Here is a 10,617-nt window from a genome sequence, read left to right as displayed (position 1 = left end):
GGAGGTCTCTTCACACCTTAAAATTTATTTAAATAAATAAACTAATATATTTGATATTTATGAATTCAAAAAAAAGATGTAGATTATGTTTGTAAACTGTTGCATTGGGTGTTATACTCTTTGATGGTATTAGATTCAGCTGAGATGTCTTTGATTAAGTTATGTTAAGATTAGGGTTTTGATTTGAACATGTCAGAAAAATTGATTCAGGGTCCCTGTCTCCTTGGTGAACTAATATAAAAAGACACACAGAAGAAGATACATAGAAAGATTAAGAGTTCCATAGATGCCAGAGGAGAGAACTTTGTCATGATATGGAAGAAGGAAGGATTTTGACCCTTTGGTCCTGGGAAGAGAGACAAACCCTATGCTGGCTTGTAGCTGAGCAAGGAAGACTGAACCCTTGAAGAGATTGGCAGCCATCATGCTTCAACAGATGGCAACTCACTTTGTTGAAAAACAACCTTGGGGAAGCAGCTGTGGCTCAATTAGTTGGGCTCTCATCTACCATATGGGAGGCCCTGGGTTCACATCTCAGGGCCTCCTTGTAAAGGCAGGCTCACCTGCACATTTCAGAGAGCTGACAGCCTGCAAAAGCTGTGGAAAGCTGACTCACCAATGTGACACAACAAAAAGAGAGAGAAACAAAATAAATGCAGAAAAATGCTCAGCAAATGGGCACAGAGAGAGGACAGCAAACAAGCTGCAAGGGGTGGGAAAATAAATGAAAATAAATACAGACACAGAAGAACACACAGCAAATGGACACAGCAAAGTAGACAGCAAGCAAAAAGCTGCAAGACGGGGATAAAATAATAATAATAAAAACAACAATCTGGAGTTGAACTCTTCAGGGGTTTGAAACTACAAGTTTTACTCCAAGTAAATACCCTTATAAAAGCCAACAGATTTCTAGTATTTTGCATCAGCACTTCTTTGGTTGACTAATATAGAATTTTGTACCAGGAGTGGGGTCATTCTTTTGCAATTCTAACCAAAAATGTTGGAACAGTTTTATAAAAGGGCAAGGGGTATTTTTTTTTTTGAAAAATTGTGAGATGCTTGATAGAAAATGACCAGATTGCTTTGAAGAGAATGTTGGTAGGAGTATGTATGCTAAAGAGACCTTTGATGAGGCCTTAGAAGGAAATGATTAATTTATTATTGCAAACTGAAACAAAGTTGATAAGTGTTTTAAAGTTGAAGAGAACTTAGCAAGATTAACTCCTGATGTTCCATGGAAGGCAGAATTTGAAAATGGCAAGCCTGGGCATTTCGTTGAATAATTCTCCAAACTAAACTCAGAGAATGGGGCTTCGTTTCTCCTTATAGCTTATTGCAAAATGCTAGATGAAAGAGAAAGTCTCAGTACTGCTTTTTTGGGCACAAAGAAACCAGAAAATAAAGTCATAAATCCCAAACCCCTGGAAACCAACCTCCAGATGATAATGCTCCATTTGAGGAATTAACTCAATTTGGAATTTGTAAGCCTGTATTGAAAATGCAATAATCTCAAAAAGATTTGTGGCAAGTATCACTGTATGATGGGTTGAATTCCAGCTTCTTGCATGCTAAACCAGTAAACTTATTATGAGCATTGTATGAAAAACACTACTATCAGCCCAGACTAAAAAGGACATGAAAGGTAGAGATAGAAGGGAAAAAAAAACTTTAAGAGGAAAACTATGGAAACTGAGGCCTGGAATTAAGACATCTTCTTAGGTCAAGAGAGGAATCCCATCCATGTGTATAGAGAGAGTGAATTTGTCCCAGCATTTGAAGTGGGTGGATGTTGCATCCTGCTCTTCAGGGAAAGTTTTGCTGCCCCAGGCTACAAAGAGGGTGGGCACACTCCCTAAGGATTGGAAAGAATGAAATTGACACTCCAGTGCTCTGAGAGGGGTGAGCTTGTTCCCCATAGGTTGGGAAAGGTCAGATGGCAAATTCACTGTTCTGAGGTGGTTAGGTCTGTATGCCAGAAATTAGGGAGAATGTTGCCATCACTTCACTGTACTAAGGGGGTTGAGACTATACCCCAGAGATTAGGGAAAGTGTGGCCATCATCCCAGTGTTCTTGGAGGGTGAGATCTGGAACTCAGTTGCCACCCAGATGCTTGATGAAGGTGGAACAAAGAAAATGGCAATTGGGCAAGCCTGTGAAGAGGAAGGGTCCGCATGAGGCTCCAAGGAGAAGAAACCATCATTTAAGAATGACTCTCATACTTTGAAATCTGTATGAAGTACGTCCTGCAGATTTTTAGAATTGTTAGGGACCAGTGACTCATGTTTCCCTCCCAAATATTCTTTATGGTAATACACATGTTTATGCCATGTCTGTTCTTTTGTATATTGGATATAGATAAATTGTTTTGTAAGTTTCACAGGTCTAAGTCTCCAAAACGAACTCTATTTCTTTAAACTGATTCTGATGTTTTATTGTACTTAGCATTGCTAACTGAGAAGATTTAAGGTGTTTTTTGTTTTGTTTTTTTTTTTTTTAATATTGTAATGTCTCTTTGGAATTCAGAGGGTGGAATATAGCAGACTGATATTTATTTATGAATTCTAAAAAAGATATGAATTATGTTTATAAACTAGTTTGTTCCTCTGAGTGTGGTACCCTTTGATTGTATTAGATTCAACTGAGATGTCTTTGATTAAATTATGTTAAGATTAGGACTTTGTTTTAACCATTACAGTAGGGTATGACTCAAGGTTGAGTCCCTACTCCCTTGGTAGTCTGATAAAAATGGACACTCACCCAAAATAAGATACATGGAAAGAGAAAGAGTTCCATAGATGCCAGACAACAGAACTTTGTCATAACATGGAAGAAGGGAACACATTGATCCTGTGGCCCTAGGAAGAGACGCAAGCCCTATGCCAGCCTGTAGCTTAGAGAGAGGAAGGATGAACCCTCACAGAGATCAGCAACCACTTGCTTCAACACATGGCGACTGACTTTGGTGAGAAACCAATCTTGAGTTGCACTCTTTAGGGCCTTGTAACTGTAAGTTTTTACCCCAAAGAGATATTCTTTATAGTGTATTTCTGATACTTTGCATCAGCACCTCTTTGGCTGACTAATACAATAGTTTAAAAACAATGAAATTATAGAAAAACATTCATCTTATTTTTCACTGTTCTGTATATTAATGTGGAGTTCATGAGGATTTATCTTTTTATTATTTAAATGGTGCAAGACACTTTTCTGGTTTGGGTTTCATTTAAGAAATAAAAACAATAGTGCTATATTTGTATACTATATTCTATTCAGAACTGTTTTGGACAAAATTAACACAACAATAACAAAAAAATAAGCTCTCAAAAGAACAGATAAAAATAAAAAGTAATGCAAAAAGGAAAGTCACCAGAAACTATTTTTTTGAGAGAGTAAAACAGCTTCTTTTGCTCATTAAACTTTTTATTATTATTATTATTTTTAGAGGGTATCATGGATTGAACCCAGGATCTTGTACATGGAAGCTTGTGCTCAACCACTGAGTTGCAGGCTCTCCTCAATGAGAGTTTGTTTTTTGTTTGTTTTTTGTTCTTAGGAGGTAACTGAGATCGAACAGGGACCTTATGCATGGGAAGCAGCACTCAAATCACTTGAGCTACCTCTGCTCCCCTAAACTTTTTTAAATAGAGTAAACTAGTTAGGAAGGTAAAAGGAAAAGAAGCATTAACTGGATCATGTTTAAGTAAGGAAACGTGGCTAATGACATGATTTAAATACTATTAGTGAAGGATCAAGAAGAGCTCAGAAAAATAAAGGGACATTTAAGGTATTGTGTTATACTAAAAAGAAAAATGTGGCAGATTCCAGCATTTTCGCTGAGACCCCATCACAAAATTGAATTGTAAAATTATTTTTCAAATTCAATACATATAACACAAAATGAATTTTTAGCAAATTTTAGTAAATCCTTTTGTTATAAATTACCCAAGTTTTATTAACAAATTCTCCCTAACTTGCATTTGGTTTAATGTAATAACTTTGTATCATACAAATACATTTCAGGTATGAAAAGTGCATTATTGCAATAATACCTCTTTGCACATCCACAATTCTAGGTTCATAATAAAACTGTGGAGTGAAGAAAAAGGAGTAAAACTACCAATGCCATCTATTGCAGAAATCCAACATCTTAAAATGTTGCCCAAAAAGTTGCAGAAAAACATGTCTAGAAGCAACATATAATTGCAAAGAAACTACTTGATCTTTTGCCATTTTACATTATTATTGTATCTAGTATTTTCTCCTTCCCAAATAGAAATTCACATCTTCTCAAATGTTGCCTTTGAGTCAGCCCAATCTGTGCAACCGCCACTGACATTTTTCCAAATTCACATCTACTTCATGTGTTCTCTTCAAACTGCCTGTGTACCAGAATGGACAGGTAATTTTTCTATCTGTAGTGGTGACATCACTTGAATTGTTAATTTTGCTAGATAGTGGCTTTGTATACCTGAAGTTGATGGACAAATCCAGAATTAGGATTAATACAAAATCTTTCTTGAATATAAGCAAATGCATCTCTGTACTTATTCCAAACGTTTCCGTAGTGCATACATTAACAAAGGAAGCACTCCCAGAGATCTGTACATTTCTATGAACATGAACTTTCCTTCCAGTTTTGAGGTGCCTATCAATAAATTTTTTAGTCCCGGAAAAAACAACAACAACAACAACAAAAACATATTCTATTTTCAACTGGATTATCTGCAATATGCAAGACTAAATATTTAAATAATTGCTGAAACTGTGGTTTAGTGAAGTTTGCTTCAATATTTTGTCTTATGCATATTCTATGGTTAATCAATGTTTCTGTAGTATAGATAGCTTGTTTTTCGTAGCAGATGAAATGGGCCTAAAAATAATCCAGGAAAAATGTCCTGCATCTCTCTTCTCATAGGATAGTCAACTCCTCGGCATCATCTTTGCACTGTGGGAGGGTGGGGAACCCCAGCTTCACGACCTCCATGGTCCCGGCACAAAGGCCAGCGGGTGGGGTAGCAGGGTGAGTTACGTACCTGGCTGGCGACCCTGGGAGCAGGCAGCTGTAGCACCGGTAGACTTAAGGATTGTTGGGCGGGTATTTAAAACTTAACACATGCCAACTAAAGCATCCTGGTGACAGCTACAGCGTGGAAGAGAAAGGTTGGGCGGCTCATACGGGTTGCCATGAGGCTGCCATCTCCCTCTCCCAATGTCTTCACACCTGCAGATCGCCCAAGCTCCAGAGAGGCACGAGGCACACAACCATCTCCAATTTTCTTTTGGTATCATATTTTCTCTCATTTGACTAGCTATTTTTTCCAAGCAACTTTGGGAAACGAGTTCAAAATACTTGGAAGAAAATTTTGCACACATACACCCATTTAAACATTCACCTATTGTTGAATGAATATGTGCAAATAACTGATGTTCGAGTTTATTGATGATTAATATTTTATCTGCAGTTCATGTTTTCTCCAAAAGTTTAATACCTGTTTGGAATGTAAAGAGTGAACTATACTCTGTTCTTTCATCTTTGGTTTTATGCAAAGTGAGTAGTGATACTTTAAGAGTGAACTGGGCTTAAACTAGAAGGACAGAGAAGAAATCATTGTAACTCAAAGTCTCAAACACCACACAGCCAAATGCATACACACACACACAAACAAATTTGTTTTACATTATTTTCATTGATGTTTATTGTTTAACTTTTTGTCTGAATTTGGTATTCATATTGTTCCTTTCAAATTTTAACAATATAGTCAATATCAAAAATTTCACTTTCTTTTTTATAAATCATGTTTGTTTCTAATTTGATAGATATTTTTGAAAAGAAAAACTCAAGTAGCTAATATTGGCCAGAAAATTGTTTTAGACACACACACCATCAGGTCCTCCAAACAGCTGTGCCACTATACCTCTATCCAAGGCCACTTATAAAGTTCTGGGCCTTTGCAGACCAAAGAGTGCCAACCCTATCACCCTGTGCCAAACTGTGCAGAAGTGGCCTAATGCCAACTCAGATCAAGTTGGAATTGTTTTTAAAAGCTACAAATGGAATATATTTCCAATTTAGAAAAAAAAATCACATTTTTCTTTTCTCTTTTTCTTCATAGAATAACAAAATAATGTACTTAGTGAAGTCATGTTTTTCATTTTGTAACTTCCAAACCACAAAAATCTCATAATCTCTACAAAATTCATTTTCCTCAATTTAAAAATTATTTATCAGATTTATTTCTGGCAAAAACTGTAGTACATAGAAGCTCAATTTGCACATGTGCAAGCAATACAGCATTTTGAATTACTGAACAATTATTAATTGAGGGAAAATCAGAGATTTAGTCTTACTGGTTAAGCAAGTGGTCAAATAAATGCAGTTTCTGTAGGAGAAGTAGTGAGCATCATAAGTAAGTTTCATGAACTAAACAAAGCACAGAGTGCAATAGATTTAGATTTTTTTAATTTTTAATTTTAAAATTATTTCAAACTTACAGGACAGTTGTAAACATAATATGAAACCCACATAGAGAACTCCAACATCCCTTCCATCGCAGATATCCAGATCCACCAACTTTTAACATGTTGCCACATTTTGCTATATTATTCTATCTATTCAGCTATCTACCTATCCATCCATCTATCTATCTACCTACTTACTTTCTACATATTTGAGAGCAGGTTTTAAGCATTATGCTCCTTAAACACTTAATACTCTCATGTACATTTTCTTAGAACAAATAAACTCACTTATATAACTACCTTAAGTTCATCTATCAACATCATGCAATTTAATATTGATTTAAAGTTTACAGTGTATATTACAATTTCATCATATATCAAAATAATATCCTTTTGGGCCTTTTCTCTTCCATTATTAGTTTTAGTCCAGGATCATATTTTGCATTTAATTGTCTTTGTCTCCTTGTACAAATGTTTTATTTTAGTAACATATATATAATCTGAAATTTCCCCTTTTAACCACATCAGTGATACTTGTTTATCTCTGTGGCTGATTGCAGAGATATAATATATCAGAGGGATGCAGAAATTTCTCTTCTCAATATCTGAACATGTCTAATTGACTCTCAAAGCTGTAAACTAAGAAAATATGATAGGAGTCCAAGGGCATGAATTTTCCAAAGTCCTGGCGGGTCCCTCAAATTAATCAGTGATGCACCCTGAAAAGGTCATATGTGTGTTTGTGTTGGGAACTTTCTTAGCACTTGAGGAGAAGGCCCACAAAAGTCTCCAATATAATAGATTTTTTAATATCCTAAACAAATTTAAAGAGATCATAACAAGAGTCAAAAGGTATACAGAAAAATTTATGGATATCTTATAAAATATGTCTCATCTTGAATCAATTTTAAGAAAGTCTTATTTCCAGTCATTTTCAGCCAGCTGCATAATGGAAAATTAACAAAATATAAATACATAATAAAAATTTTCACTAATGTGTTTATATGTTACCTGATCACATCACCTAGAATAAAATAAAATACAAAATAGTAATTAAAATGTTTCAAAAGTTTAAGAAGCTAACTTTGAAGAAAATAGAAATCAAAATATTAATTAGATTCTCTAGTAAGTATTAAATATTTCAGGATTGAAATATCCAAAAATTATACTGCTCACAGTATGTATTATTTGCTACTTGTGTGTAGTTATAATACAAGAGATTATTATAGAAGATAATGAACTTATCATCATCACTACCACTCAGTGGAGCTTTAATTATTGAGTTCTCTTAATTCTGCAGCTTATTTTAGCCATTTTCAGGCAACCAATGTGGAATATTTTAAAAAATTATTTATTTACTTAAAAATTGTGGTCAAAAACAATTAATGCACAGGGTAAATATAAAGTATTAGCATATTATGAGGTTCAGAGTTAATGTACATAAAATACTAAGCATTGTTTGTTATTTTTAAAGTTATCACACTTGACTGAAAATGATTTTTTTTACCAGTCAAATTGGTTATGGTGGAATACAGATATTTATAGTGAATATAGTTCACTGATGTAAAGTCTAATTCAGGTCACTGTAGACTTCTCAAAATTCACAGATAAAGTGGGAACTTGTGAGATTTTCTGCATGCTAGATGAAAAATATTTATATATATTCTTGAATTATTCTCTAGCATTATCTCCTATAGCATATCCCCCTTTGATATTCTATTTACTAGTATTTCCAATTATAATATTCAGCAACATAATGGTTTACAATGAATAAAATGGCATCATTATGTGGACATTATGATAGAAATTTTTTTAATTCAGTTTCCTAAAAATTAGGTCTAGGTTTTCAAAGAAGGGAACTATAATTTCAGAAAGACAAATGTTTAAACAGGAGTTCTAGTACTCCTTTTTAGAAATTCTGTTGATGGAGTTTAATATTGATAGGGTGATAGACCCACACACTTACCAATTTTATTAGTTAATATTGACAAATTAAAATATAAAAATAATCTATCTTCAATAAATATTATAAATTCATGAATAAATGTGTATGCATAACATGAACACACAAAGAGAATTATATATTTTTGGGCAAACAAGGACCTCATTCTATTCTCTGATATCTTTCTAGTATACATATATAATTAAAGCAAAAGAAAACATTCAAAAATCTTGTAAAGTCTTTAAATTATTGAAGCAAAATGAAAATTATAATTACAAATTTAATAAAATATCTAAACCATATTTTTATGATTCTAATTTTTGTAATAAAAATGTTTCCAAATGAAAGACCCTTCTACAAAGAGGTTTGAAAGCACAGAGCTCTGATAATATTCCTTGCTGACTGCATTGCTCATTCCTGCAATGCCTCTGAATTTACCAGTAAATTCTACTAACATTAAACAGGAACCACATTTTCTACACATCCAAGATTTTGCTAAATTTAGAGCTGGCTAGGGGCCAATAAAGTTATCATTGTGTAGCTTAGTAACACACTCAAAATAATGCTTACTAAGGAAAAATTGCATAAGATAAATAAATAATAGGCAGAATAAGAGAAGCATGCGAAGAATCACTCTCAAATAATTTTGTGATATTGTGTCTCCAGAGACTCTTTAAATCCTCAATAGTCCTACAGCAAAAATACTTCAAACTGTTGCTTTAGTTTTCCCTCAGCTTGAAATGCAGAATAGAATTATGATGTGCAAAGGCACTTATTTATTAATATCCTAAATCAGAAGATAAAGCACAGAGAATAAGGAAATTGTTAATCCTCTCATTTTTAGGAAGAAATAAAATAAATGTTTAAAGTAGCTGGTAAGAGAAAACTAAAGTCACCTTCTGAGAAAAAAAATTGACTGTCATACATATTTGATATGTGATTGAAATGGGAGAGAAGAGGCAGAAACAAAACTGGAGGGATTTTCTACTCAACTGAACATCTGCTGTCATTCTTACAAATCAAAGTATTTAGGAATATAAAATGTCTTTGTAGTTATTCAAATGAATTAATACCAATAGGAAAAGGAAAATAAACAACAACACCGCAAGAGTGATGGGTGATGGCTGGTCAATGTACAATGAGAGAGACAAAAGGAAGAGAGTTGAAAAGGACAGTTTAATTAGAGCCACAAAGACTGCAAACTGTTCAGAAGACAGTAGTAACTAAGATCACAAAAATTATTAGACAATAGAAAAACAGAACTCCATACTGCTTTAGTGTCTAACACGACTCAAGCAAATACCATGAAATGGATAAACTTAAAAACAGTGGGAGTCATTTGCTTATGGTTTGATGCTGAATAAAGTTCATAAATCTTCCTGAAGATTAGGGCATTCTGGGGCTGTTTACCAGGGATCCTTGGCTCATCTGTCACATGGAAAGGCAGATGACAGCATCTCCTGGTCTATCCCTTCTTTTCTGGGTTCCCTTGATGTAACTTCTTGCTTCCTGTGGCTTTTCTTTCTCTGTGTGAGAATTTCATTCTCTTATAAAGGATGCTAGTAATAGAATTTACATCCATCTGATTGAATTAGACCACTCCTTACCAGAAGTAACCTAATCAAAATGTCCTACTTACAATGGGTTTACATATACAGGAATGGACCAAATTTAAGAAAATTTTTCTGGAGTATGTTCAGCTTCAAACTACCACATGCACTTATAACACATTATGCATTATTTGGATATTAATTCAGGTAACAACCATAACTGCTTCGAAATAGACTAAATTAAATATAGTAATATCCATGAAATATTTGTGGAGTAAAGGATGCTTGTGTGGCCTGACATGTTACAGAGATTAAACTTCTTATTTTCTCAATAGCAATAGTCTGATACTACCATACAAATACATATTCATAGTACTTTCAGAAATTAGGAGAAATTAAAAATGCATTATTGATTACATAAACTAAAATGTACTTTGTATTTTTCAAACACATTTTTCGTAATGTCCAGCTGTTTTATGGTATACAGCCATATATCATGGTCTTTAAAAAGAAAACTATCCTGAAGTGCTGAATCACAATATTTCATTTTTAATGGTAGTTAATCCTAGCAGACATGATGCAATTAGAATAATAATGGGCTCTACCATAAACAATTTTTAAATTAAATCACTATTGATATTTGATCAATAGGAAATAATTTT

The 10,617-nt window shown here is 33.8% G+C and overlaps 1 pseudogene; it reads right to left on the bottom strand.

Annotated features, from left to right (window-relative positions):
- Nucleotides 1–4,235: 4,235 nt before the first annotated feature.
- LOC101431845 (serine/threonine/tyrosine-interacting protein pseudogene) lies at nt 4,236–4,988 on the bottom strand (annotated as a pseudogene).
- Nucleotides 4,989–10,617: the final 5,629 nt, after the last annotated feature.

The sequence above is a fragment of the Dasypus novemcinctus genome, chromosome 4, assembly GCF_030445035.2.
Source record: "Dasypus novemcinctus isolate mDasNov1 chromosome 4, mDasNov1.1.hap2, whole genome shotgun sequence".
Taxonomy (NCBI): Eukaryota; Metazoa; Chordata; class Mammalia; order Cingulata; family Dasypodidae; genus Dasypus; species Dasypus novemcinctus.
Note: the sequence above shows the minus strand (reverse complement) of the source record. Positions and strands in the feature narration are given on the sequence as shown.